Source organism: Glossina fuscipes, unplaced genomic scaffold, assembly GCF_014805625.2.
Source record: "Glossina fuscipes isolate IAEA_lab_2018 unplaced genomic scaffold, Yale_Gfus_2 3, whole genome shotgun sequence".
NCBI lineage: Eukaryota > Metazoa > Arthropoda > Insecta > Diptera > Glossinidae > Glossina > Glossina fuscipes.
In genome coordinates this window covers 182,906-197,494 of record NW_023998417.1, presented here as the reverse complement: position 1 = coordinate 197,494, position 14,589 = coordinate 182,906, and positions in this window count along the sequence as shown.

Here is a 14,589-nt window from a genome sequence, read left to right as displayed (position 1 = left end):
TTTTCACTTTAAAAAAGCATCTAAATGCGAAAAATTGGTACAATAAATATTAATCAAAAGAGTTTCCATCATCTTCGACAACATGGCGATATAATGTCGAAAGAACTTATATTGGTTTAGTAATGATCCACCCACCGACCCATTTTCCCAGCCCCCAGATAATGAATTTGGAAGAAGCGAATAAATCAATAATATTAAAAGGAAAACTATTACTCTATAGTTGAGGAGTGTCACCACCATCGAACTCTGGCGTTCTGTACAATGGTATTTCACATTTCACAACGCAACCTCCTAATATTAAATATAGGATTATTATTAATATAAAATTCTAAGATGCTAAGACCTTATTTAGGGAAGTATTTTCACCATTCGAGTCTATTAGCTGGAATCGGGGATAAAAATCAGAGCTGGGATGAGAATACTTTTCTTATTGAATTCTTGTACCAAACGTGGGCGAAACGGTAACGCCTTTGAGAAGATTGTTAAACAAAACTCTAAGTTAATACGTTCCCTGTCACGTGTACTGTTGCGAACTAACTACTTTATACGATATAGGGCTGTTTCTTCAAAAGCGTTGGAGACGTTGAAAACGAAACCTCGTTGTCTTAATGCAATTTAAAGCAACATCGACGAAAGTTAATCTTTACAAAAAATATGAATATGAATATTTATGATAATATATTTTAAATATGAATAAATTTTATAAAATAACTTTTTCAACTTTTCTTACATCTATGATATAATTTTTGACTTCTATGACAAAATATATATATATATTCTCTCATAAGCCAAAAAAAAAATATTTGTGTAAAATTATTAAATTTAAAAATTAAAGTTGCACGTAGTGTACCGAAAATGGTACATATAGCATAAAATTGAAATTCAATCGTTTATAGTTCACTAGAGGACATGTTTAAAGAAGCACATGTCAAACATTTGAGAACAAAACAAAACTACATATCATTGTTAACATCGAGGCGGGTGATAATCATTTAGAAAAAAATGACATTTAATTTAAACATTTTAGTGGCAAAAATCTTTACATTTTACTTTTTTAAAATTTTATTTAATTTATTTATCAATTCATTTAAATACCATATATGTGCAAAAATTGAATATTTTCAATGATAAATATAATTAAATAGTGAAAGAGAAAAACGAAAAAAAAAAGGTAGAAAAAAACGTAGATAATCAATTAAGTGCGTTAACAGAGCCTCAAGGCCATACAAAGAATAAAATGTATAACAAATACACGTGCACACACACACACAGGTAATTGCAACAGTATGCTCTTGCACATTGCATTCCTGCGCTTTTACCAATAAGTACCAGGAATTATTCAATTAATCCTTTGCACTTGAAGTTTTTTTTATTTAATTCGAGAAATTCCAAGTCAAGCATATAACGTCTAGCTGTTCTGATAGCCTACGATAACTGATAACGAGACTCAAGTGCAAATGGATAAGAGGCTGCAAGAAGTCAAGTCTCTCCTGGAAGGAATCTTTACAACACGTATAAGGCAAAAACATGGCAATTCTACAAATGATTGCAATATCGAATTAAACGCATCGCTATAAACCCGCTGCCCATTCGAAACATGTAAAATTTCAGTTGAAGTTGCAGCATTTTGTTATATCCCACTAACTTTTTGATCAGGTTTGCATGCAAGCCAGAAAAACCTACATATGGAATATATCCCATTGGCTTATGTTCAATATATTGTAGAACATCATGTACAACATGATAATACAATTAAAAATTGTAATTACTGTTAAATGAAACAAAAAAAAAAAAAAATCCTTGCATTAAAGAAATCAAAACAAAAAACAAAAACACATACCAGAAGAAAAAATATACCCAAAAAAGTAAAAATTCAACAACAACTTTCAACAACTATTGCAAATGCGGTCACAGAAACATACGCAACGGTATGAAGTATTTATGGATTTTATATCAAAAAAAAAAAAAAAAAAAGACATAAAAGTAATAATAACTACTTTTTCGCGGTCTACATACGAAAAAGTTGGAAAATTTTTTATATTTTATCTCAAGCACAACAACAACAGCAACAACATTTCTATATATATAGTCCTTTTCAACGCAAACATATCCATATACATAAACAAACAACAAATAATTTATTTTTCAACTAAAAACTTATTTTGTTTATTTGTTTGTTTCTTCCTATTGGTAGACTTTAAATGCCTGCATGCATGCATACATGCCTGAGTAGATACATACATACATACGTACATACATGCATATGTAAAACACATATATATGCGAAGTAAACTCATTCAAAACAACTGTCACACGCAGGCCAAAGTTATAATAAATAAATAAAATCACACAGACATCAAAATCCAGAGGGAAATTCGAATAGGAAACGGAATGAAATCCAATGAGGAAACATTACGATCATAGAGAATATTAAACCAAAATACATATATATATATATATATATGTATATTTAAAATTAGTTTTCATTTAATATAAGCGAAAGGAATTTTAATTCAATTTCTTTTTAATTTTTTTAAACAAAATTTTTATTAATTCATTAACATGTCGTAAAAATGACAACAACATGCTCTTTAAATTTTTCATATTTAAATGTTATATAGGACGCTGCGCTGCATGCGATGCGGGAATGGTCTTCGTGATGGTATCTTTTTGTACCTATCGCCGAAGGACGAGGATCATATTTATTTTATTGGAACGTTTTCCTCGCCAACAGACCCCACAAAAAATATGTGTATTCATGATCAGCAGCAAATTCTGAGTCGATTTAAGCATGTCCGTCTGTCCGTCTGTGTGATGTCTGTTGTAAAAATTTGCATGGTTAAAAATTGTTAGACTGTACTTTAATTTTTATCAAAGGAAGAATGGGGCGCAGACGGTCAAATGAACGGACGAACAACTCGGTGAAGTCGCCAAGCATTTATATACCTCATGGGGTTATTGAAGCTTGTTTTTACGCGTTATGAAGGCATTAAAAGAAAGATTAAATTTCGTTACTCTATAAAACTAGATGGGAGCAAGTAATTTTCCACATTTTCGTAGAGGTGCTACAGCATCGCCTATACAATATGCGTTCAAAATATTATATATTTATCGACTATAGTTTATGAGTAAAGAACAAAAAACCAATTTTTTTTTTTTTAATCTCTTTGAAAAATAGATGTTTGCAGCGTACGTGGCGCTGTGGACCAATTTGACCCATTTTCAATACCAACCTGCGTACAAGAATTTCGAATGTCGTATACACGTTACAGGGCCTCTGAAGCTTCCTTCTGGTTGTTGCATACGTTTTGAAAAAAAATTGAATACAACTCTTGTCCTTCGGTGATGACGGAATCTACAGGCCATTGCCAAAAGTCCAAGTAAACTACAAATAAAAACAATGAACAGAAATGTAAGAATAAATTTGTGTTGAGAATTAACTATGGGTAGTCCTTTCCCTAAGAATAACAAACCGGTCCAACATAAGTAAATTATCTTCCAAGAGAGAATCCTTGTATATATAGACTCGGCCTTAGGCCACTTTTCAACACGTACTCACCGACTTTTAAGCATTGTTAAGGATAAGAGCTTGTCAAGTTATATTCTAGTAAAATTATACCCTAAATAACATAGATAACATAAAAGATAAATTTGGTGAATTGATGCCTTCTGCTTTAATGTATTCTCCTTTAGTAAATGTAATTGTATTAAACTAATTTTTATGTTTCAATTGAGAATTGCACGTTCTCTGCCTTATTCGCATTATATTGACATATGAGTTGTTGCATATATAGCTTAGTTAAAAGCATTGCATTTAATTCATTACTTTTAGTCATTTGCAGTTATAGAGCACGCGTGACAATTTTCAAAATAAAACCGATTATATTTTAATGACATAGCAAAGTCCTCTTCAGTGTTCACGCATTTTCAGTTTTACCGCATCGAAATCCAACATAATTACACATTATTGCATATATGTATATGTGTACGTGCTTTCTCAGTTTTATTATATTCTCCATTAACTCCTAAAGATTATACATATATATTTTGTTTATTCATAAATTAAAATTAAATTATTTAAATGCATTAAATAATTGTTGCAGGAAAACATGGGAAAACGATAAGAAATAACCATAAATGTATGCGTGTATTTCTAATAGAGAAGACGAAGATTGAATAATTCAAAAAAATAATATAGTAGTAGTAGTAGTAGCAGTTATAAAAAGAGTATACCAAGGCGCTATGTCTGTATGTATATATATACATATATATATATATATATATATTGTTCGTTACCACACAAAATATGGAAGATAGAAGGCTGAAATTTTTCACATTTACTTAATGGGAAAATCTACTATTTCGGCCATGCCAACACACACACAAACCGATAGGTGATTAAATTTCGCGTCACGACGTGGTGAATTAATTTTTCTTAACAAATACCTTTTAATGAGCTAACAGGTGAAAGATAAATTTGGCATATGGCATTATTGGGTGACTATGTGAGTTACGTCCTCAGCTGAATATATTCTAACTTTGTTACGTGTTTTCTAAATTATTTATTTATCGGTTCCTAGCCCGCAAGACGCTTTCATCTCGATTAAGCAATACCCTTAAAATTCAAGGCTTATATTACGTCATTTTAGGAACGATCATCAATCAAAAGCATAGCACAGCACAGCAAAGTAAATGGTTCCACAGTCAAGGTAAACAGTTTTTTTCCAATAATTTGAAGCTTAAAGCATTAACAAGCGAACATGACTCTAGTTAACTATATATAAAGATACTTCCAGAACTTAGATTACGGCACCGAAATTTCAATCCGCGAACGTTGATTTGATAGTCGTGAGTTTTATACCTCCAGCTTTGCGATAGCCCTTAGATAAGAAAAACGTTATTTTCAATGGAGCCAAGCAAATGTAAACATATAAAATTTTTAGCCGATATTCTATAGAAAATGGGAATTTAGGTTTAAAAATAAAATTTTAATAATTAAGAAAATTTTTTTAAATATTTTACGGTATGCATGTTAGATTCACACTGCCTCTTGGACAAAGAGCAAAACGCACAAAGCAAGAACTTAAAATTGGTTATAAGCAAACCGCCTTGATGTACCCAGTAAACTGCCTTCAAATAGCTGAACTTCTTCTGGTTGTAGATTATCAGATGTTCGACAGTCATTGTGGAGATTTAGATCCACGTCATAGTTTTCATTCTTCAATCTTCCATCTTTTGATACAATGGTAAGTAAAAAAAAAAAAAAGAAGAAATATTCATACCTCTGAGAAACAGTATTACTTATCCCCTTCACCTTAGCTCTAGGAATGAAGATTTAATTTCAATTTTTTTCACTTTAGTAGAAGAGCAAGCTATAGAATAATAATGAAAGTGACTTGTAGGCTCTAATATTTGAAACGCTATCCTGTGCTTACAAAGAGCAAATATCTTAATATTTTTTTTTATTAATTAACATAGTAAATACGATAAGTGATGGCTAGTCATGCGTAGCGTTTCATTTTTTTCCTTTTTCTATTTACAAAATTTATTATCTTTAAAGTTTACTTTAATTTTTTCTATCGAATTTTTGGAATGGGAAAAAGTGTTCAACTTGTTTTCTCACCAATTTACCAGAGCAGCTTGCACTACGTGTCTGTGCGTTTCATTAAATGCAAGCAAGACAATTATATTCGGCTGTAGCCGACTAATTTCAGATTACACTAATAAAAGCAAAGCTCGAAAATAATGAAATTTTTATATTCTATTTTATTGGGTGGGCATGAAATAATTTTCCTTTTCTTGTATAGTTGGGTACTTTTAGGTAACTAAAATTGTCTACAGAAGATGGGCGGAAATTTTTATCGTTGTATTGCTTTCTTCGTGTTCTTATTAAAAGGATCAATCAGGCGATGTCCGTTATTCGGTTAAAACGCATTGACGATACGGGCAAAGCGACAGGAAGTCTGTAGACCATTCGTTCAGGTGTTAAGCCTTTACCGGCTGAGCAGTCATTTTAGCTACGATCAAGTATTTGCAAATCGCACAGAGATGTAAATAGGCAAAGGCCGACATAAACCGACTCTGTGGTAGCGACTATGTGTCGGCCGTAAAAGCATCAAAGGAAAAACCCAATTTTTTGTGTTCCTTTGCTTTAAAAAAAAGGCAGATGTATTTTCGGTCTATTTTCTTAATGTGAATACACACTTTAATCAATGGTGACCCTCTGCGTGCAAGGACTTCCAACTACGTTTTGTTTTTGACAAATTTGAAATGATGCGAAACTTTTCTTTTTGCTATTCAAAGACTTTACATAGAAAGATAGGCGAACATGGTTAGATCTTCCCTTTTCTTTGATACATTCCATATGGTTTCCCGAATTTTTTTTTTATCTGGCTGTTGCAAAAGTTGTGGGAAAATGAATACACTGCCGTCCGTTGCTGGTAGGGTATAAAAATAAAAACTTTGGATAAAAGAGATCAAAGTTTATAGCAACTATGCATAAAACCTGAAACAAACATTTCAATGCTGTCCACACACACACACACACACACACACACACACAAACACAAACACAAGCACACACACACATACACATATACACACACATAGATATATGAAAGAGGAAAGAAAACATAGTTTTACGTTTAAATAGAGTAGAAAAAATGCAGGCAAGAGAACAGAACGCAACAAATGATATAACACCCAATTGAGCAAAAGGAGAATAAAATTATTTGCAATTCCTTGGTGGAAATCAACATAGATATCAGCGTAAATAACGTACACGAAAAAGGCAGATTGAGCAGAAACAATTGTAACCAATTGTCTGGATACCTATCTGCATGGCAGCAGAGACAAGCGCTTAAAACCAGGGATAGAATAATAAGAGAAACAATAGAGATACCTCTCGAGTCTTGTTCGTGTGTATGTGTGTATGTGTGTGTGTGTGTGTGTGTGTGTGTATGTGTTTTGCAAAATTAAACTAATACAAAATCTGTTTGTGTTATGCGAAGCAACGGATAGATTATAAGTTTTCCTTTATTAAAGGTGGATTTTTTCTTTTCCTCTTCTCTTTCTTCTATATGCATGGTAAACACAAAGCGTTGTTAGAAATAGATTACGATTGTTGTTCATTTTGTTTGTTTACTTGTTGTTTCGCTTGTTATTGTTGTTTATTGTAATTGTTAGTTCTTGATGAAACATGAAAGTTTTGTCAACTAAATCGAGCGAATAAAAAAAACATTCTCTCCATCATACATGATTCGATTAGATTCGATTTTTCCTAAATATTATAAAATTATTAATAAAGACTTTTTAAGTAAAGATCAGTCTGCGTCCTTTTTACTCTAAATAAACCAAAAAAAAAAAAAAAAAAAAAATATTATAATAAAAACAAAGACAAGTAACTTTTCTTACCGTGTACAAAAAGTTCAATATGAAAGAACAAAAACTTGTAGATGTCTTTCACGATATTTGTTTTATGTCGAACTTCTCATATTCTATTTCTTTATGTATTTACGTAAACTTATACGATACATATTTAAACTCTTTGCTGATTTTACGCTCAATATCCTGCCAAAGTTATTTAACACCAACACGAACACCAACACGAACATGAACATTAACTCTGATAATAAAACGTCTATTGCTACCATGTTAAGAAGAAATAGGTAAAAAACAAAAAACAAAAAAAAAAAGAAGCGAATGCTTTTAACATCTCACCTAAATATCTAGACAAATTTATGCAGTTTTTGCCGGCACTGACATGTCGGTAAGTTTTTGGGGCCTCCATCTCCATCCATTGAAGCATTCGCACATATTTGGTAAGCTATTTATTGAGTCGCTACAAACTGGCTTCAAACTTGGTCTATAGAATTACATAAAGTCTCTCTCACTCTCTCTCTCTCTCTCTCTCTCTCTCACTCTCACTCCTCTCTCTGTGTCTCTCTCTCTCTCTCTCTCTCTCTCTCTCTCTCTCACTCCTCTCTCTCTCTTTATTGCTTGGAATGGCCGAGTAGGTTAAATGTCTCGACTGAGAACCCAATGATCACGGGTTTAAAACTCAAGTGCAGCAGAGTTTTCATCAAAGCCGATAGATAGCCTCAGATCCAAGAGCTTTAGTTTATTTCTGTGGCTAAAAGAATTATTTTTGACGCCTCTTCTAAACAAAGTAATTTGGAGTAAAACTCATTGAAGTCTTTTTTTTTTGACCAGGAATAGTTGCAAACAAAGTATTTCGAAGCAAAGTAAAATTGGACTAAATCCCATTAAAGACTTCTTTTGATCAAGAATAGTTGCACTCTTCCTTCCTCGATGCTTTAGCAAAGCGCAAGAAATAAGTTGCACGCCCCTTGATGGCTCGCCAAATTATTCATGATCTTTTGAATTGCAGACCTTCCTGCGATCCCTCAGAATATCTTATCCTAAACGCAATACCTAATTAAATCTAAAGAAATATATCCACTAAATTTTCCAAATTTCTTTCGGCAAAAATATGCTTCAAGCTTCGAGTTTTTAACTATTACAAGCATATGATATTCAGACCTATCCGGCAATATTTTAGCTCTTGTGAATATGCGGCATTGAGGACTGCAAGCAAACAGATGACGCAACTCTCTATATAAATTGTTAAAACTTTGAGACTTGCAACAACGTACAGGCAGAGAAAGGCCTTGCAAGCAAGATCGATGCTGACAAGCATAAGCAAAGGAATTGTTTCATATGAACTCTAATGCATTCATTCCGATATCTTTTATAAAGGCCTTGAGTTTAGTTTTAAAAGCGGTCGTTTAACTCTCTCCCGTTCGAACTTAAATTCAACTGAAAACATCACTAACAGCGGAACAAACTATTACATGTCAGTTATTTCAAATCACGACAATACGGTTAAACAACCAGAAGTCAAGATAATTTGTTGTGTATGATATAAAGACAAGCTCAAAACAGCTCTTAAGAGAGTCACCTTGCGTTGTATTAATAAAAATTTCTCTTTGAAAATATTCATCTAATCTCTTGTAAGCATCTTGTAAGTGTTACGAACGTGACGACTTAGACAATCCATGTTCATCTTGTAGTGATGGGAATAAAAAAAAAAAAAAGAGATAAAAAAAAAGTTCGCAGAAAAGAATACGTCGGCAAACAGGAGCTAAAGTAAAAGAAGCAACTTTTAATTAATTTCGCACACGAGCTTAACTTATGCATCTAATTACACCTGTAAGATAGCAATGCATTAAAAAAAAAGTTATCAATACCGCCTGAGCTAAAAATAGTGAAACCCCCCCTTCACCAACTCAACGCCCTCTTCAAACGGCTACGAATATCAAAACAAAAAGCAAAATAATTGCGTATACACATCAGACACGCATATACACACACACACCCATATGTTCGCACATAGATAGGCACTTATACAGGAACACAGGTGTATAAAAGTGTACGACTAAAAGGATTTCACAAAATAAAATGTGTTCGTGTGAATAGATTGTGATAGATATCAACACACACACACACACGTACATATATGCGTTCATACATGGATATGGTTGGTATAAGTAGTAAAAATGTATGCGTAACGTTTGTGAGTTTATGCGTAAGAGCTCATGAAAAACATGAAAGAACAAACAAACGAATTAATACCTGTAAAACTTGCGACTACATGCGCCTCATTACCCAAGTCTCAAAATAAAAGTTACACTTTTATGCATATGTAAATATGTATACATATAAATATATATATATATATATACGCGTGTCGATCTTTATTTGCGTAGTTTATTGCTATTACACGTCTATGCGAAGCCTAAACTTTACTGAGAAACTCGTGACAATAACTAAATATTCTGCACTGTTAGCAGGCAGATATACATCCGTATATTTAGGTATGTGTGTATTCTTATAATCTTTTCCTTATATAAAAGCATATTATTTCATCTTTGATTAGATTGTTGGCCTATATTAGCACAGTTAACAGCTAAGCTCTTTAGAAAATATTGTTATTAAACAATGCTTAGCCTGAAATTTGGGACATGAGAGTAATATGAAGGGATAACAGATCAGCTATCGGGCTTTTTTTTCGTTTGTTAGGAAGAAATAGTCCCTAGAAACTATGGGAAACTGATGTGTGGCTAAGTATGTAGTCGTTAGGTTTAAAGATAAACAAAAAATATCTAAACGGTTGCATTTCGATCTGATCTTGACGGAGGTTAATATATGCTGGGAGCATTTTTTACTAAAGAAATACTTATGAAATAATTACTGAGACTTAAGAACTGATTATAATACATTTACATGCATTGCACATTACTGCGGGGCATGCAACTTGCACTGCCTTGCACTCCCTGTTGTTCTACATCTATGGGTGGCGGGAGGGATATCTTCTGAGTGATAAAGTCATAGGGAAAGGGAAACAAAATCAATGGGGAAAAAACTGACTTTTAATAGCAGATAAGGAAATGGAGGCACGAATGGACAGATAGAGAGACAACCGCATCACATCATCGGCATTCGCATTGCCTGCTTCTAGTTGATAACTTTTCCAAATCCTATTCCTTTATTTACTGATTCGTTATTTACGAGAATTTTAAAGTACAGTTCCCTTCAGTTCACCGACCATTTCTCGCAAAGATTTGTTTGCGATCAAAATTTAACCGCACAAAACTCAACGAAGCTTTCCATTTAAATTTTTAACGGCTAGAAGCGAGAAAGTAGAAAAAGAGCAGACGTACAAGACAGTAACTGCACGAAAAATTTCATAACATATCGAAGGTATAATCACGGATATGATAAACATTCAATAAATATACCTATGAGCCTTGAAGCAATATATGTGAGATCGAATTTAAAGCAAGAACACTTTAAAAAATCATTTCCTTCCTTATTCTTTTATGCATTTTTTCTTCTTTTTTTTTTTTGTTTTGTTTTGTGCACGATTTCATTATCGTGACAATTGAGTTTATCACATCATCATGATCTCTACAATGTCAAGACTTCAATTGCACTGCAGCGAGTATGTGATGGTGAGCGGATTTGATGTTTTTGTTTTTTTTTTTTTTTTTGGTTTTTTTGTTTTTTTTGTTTTCCGAAATACACATTCAATTGTGTGCAGTCATCAAGAACAAAACAAAACACATACAACGACAACGACAAGGAAGAGGGATATTAACGAGTTCGCAGCCACCATTTGTTTGTTTACAATTACAGCTCACACGGATTATATTAGAGAGATCTTGGTGGTGTGATAACCGTTTTAGTTTTCAAAACACAAAAGCAATAAGGTGTCGTTGTCTTAATCCGGTGTCAAGCGCACAGGTAAACATATACGCGCGCAAGCAAATACACACTCATCGGAATTCATTTATTTTTCAGTTGCTTAAAATAACAAAGCAATTGTTGACTACACTACCGTAAAGTTTTGTATTTCGCCGCCGATTATATCCAAACACATATATACATACATACATACATACATACATACATACATACACACACACACACACACACACACACACACACATACATACACGCACGAATAATCAAAACTTGAACTAAGAAAGCGGGTTAGGTACACCTGTTCTGGCCCCTTTTTTATTAATGCATTCTTCTTTCATAGGGTAAAAGTTAGTTTGCTTCATTTGTATAATATGCGGTTCGGTTCGGTTCAGTTATTTCGTCTTGTTCTTGCTTGTTTCAGTCTATATCCCATGCAAGCAAGCAAGCAAGCAAGCAAGCAAGCCAAGCAAGCCAAGCAAGCAAGCATTCATTCATTCATTCATTCAATTCCATGCATGTACACATTTGTGCCTCGTAAGCTTCATTATCCCTGAGAGTATTTTAGTTTTGATGCTCATGCCTGAAGTCCCTGCAAGAAGACATTGTGTTTTTTGTTACGGTATTTTAGAAATGTAAAATATTTATGTGCTTGCGTTTGTATAGATTCATTTAGCACCTTAGACCTTTTGCGAACGCTCCGGCACATGTGCTCGATTGCCTTTTGTCAGCATTAGATGGATAATTTCTACTTGCACATATACACATATATACTTACATGCATACATAAAATCATACCAAAAACCCAATACACATAAAATGAACATCTCACTGAACTACTACTACTACTACTACTACTACTACTACTGGAACAACGAACAAAACGAAAACCTGTCCGATGATTGCTAAATAGTATATACAGCAAGCAAGTTCACTATGAACGTGAAGATAGATGAACGTGTTTATATACACACAAATGTGGCCAAATAGGATGGTCAAGATCTTGAACGGCTTGTATAGTATTGTATAGTTTCTTGTCTCTGCATGAAATACAAAGGCTCTGCCCAATGAGTTGTCCTTGCATATGATGCTAACCTCTACATAATTTTAATGCCTTATGAGGATATGTAAGAATGTTTTCATTTGAGGTGACAATTGCTACATTAGTTTGTTACTCCGTAATTACAACAAACAACAATAACAACAACAACAACAATAATAATAATAATAATACCAGCAATAGCAATAACAATAACAATTGCAACAAGTATAGCAAAGACCCTGCATTATTAATACCAATGACCATACATACGTTCATTTTAGCAACATGTATATCATACTTTATTTATACATTCATGACTTCAGTTCCAATTGAATTAGTTTGCAACTCTAAATTCAATTTACTTCTCTAATGCGGTACTAAATTCTGCCTGATACAACTACAGGTCATATAAGCTTCAAAAGGACAAAAATATATATATGATTACAAAAAGAGCCTAATTTGTTTATAATAAACTTAAGGTTATGGAATTATTCGGATAGTACGTACCATCACGGTCCTATGTGCAATATATGTAAATGTGTGACAAGAAAGAAAAATCTTTACATGGTAATTAAAAAAAAAGAGGTTAAGATTTTCAATATTCACTTCTGTTAAGGCACTAACAACATTCTAGTTGTAAAACTTTTACTTGAACTTTTTCAAAATTTCAAATTTGCATAGCGAGGCATCATATAAACGGTATTTCAATGGCCATATCAATATATCAAATTTCATTAAAATAACCTGAAAATTGTGAATCCCTAGCTTAAACACACATAAGCAGTGATCAGGTGTACGGACAGATAAACAAATGCATCAATGCAGGAAAAGATTTTATCTTCATTGATAAAAGGCTTCTACCACGACTTGCCGTAGGTGACATATATATATCCATGCAAATTTTTGATATAACTTTACCACAAATAGTGTAAGCAGCGATGCGGATCCTTAACATAAATAAATAGATTAATCTAAAGTAACATTGTAAAGAAGTATGTGCTTAGGCGTTGAAAATAAAAACTGATTACAGGCAGTGGCCTTTAAAAACACTCAATAACGAGACTTTTCATTAATAAATGAAATTTTAATTACACTTTTCAAGTTAATAAAAAATATATATTTATTATTGTTATTATTATTATTATTATTATTACCAACGTAATATATTTGTCTCGGTTGAATTAAAGCATTGTTAAGTTGCTCCTTAAATAATTCCGGGGTAAATGTTAGTACACATTAATATAATTTTTAATAATTTTTCGTTTCTGCTCGTAAGCCGAGCAAACATAAATATCACGGATATAGATCTAATGATTTCAACCTTTAGCTAACCATGGGGAGCTTTTGAGGCTCATTCCAATTTCGAACTAAAATTTTCTGATTTCTCCTTCAAAAGGCAACATTTTTTTTTTTGTTTATTTCAAATTGACAATTAACACTAAAAAAAGAAAATAATGTTTATAAATTTAACGTCAAAACTAATTCTTCTTATATAATGTGTATTATTATACCATGATGTGCCTCATAGTCTCAAAGTCAGAATTGAATGCTTTATGTTGGATAAAAAAATGAAGTCAATCCAGGGCAAAATTTGCGACTGAGAGGTATTGTGCATTTCCTCTTGATAATTTATTCACGAGCCATGAACTGGACCGTTGTTTATGCCGATGTTGCATCGGTAGAGAAATTCTTTTCTTATCTTTTGAGGGCTTCCATTTTCGAATCATATGCAAAGACTACATAACCGCCATACATAGCTCTACGCATATCCTATTCATAGCCCTATACGTGATCTATACATGCCATTACTCGTCCCCTATAAATATTCCTACACATATCTCTACGCGTAACCTGTGCATGCCCTTGTGCATAACTCCTATGCTTACTCCGATGCGTACGCCTCTCCTTACCCTACTCCTCTGCATACCCCCTATGCTTACCCTTATGCTTATCCCTATGAATACCTCTATGCACACCCCTACGCATACCTCATCAATGCATACCGCCTTGCATACCCCAACATGCCCATGCGAAGCGAACTAATAGTAGAACTGTGACATCGCTATCACCAAGAACGGTCACGTTACACATTTCGACATATTGCAAAACTATATCAAATATTCGTCAGAACATCCATCAAAACCGCTCTCATTTTGGGTGAATTTGGTGATTAAATGTTTAATAAAACGCATTTAATTAATGACATTAACCCGTTTAATTCACTTAAAACCTTATCTTAAACAGATATTTTATTGAATTCACGCGAAAACATTTCAGAAGCCTGA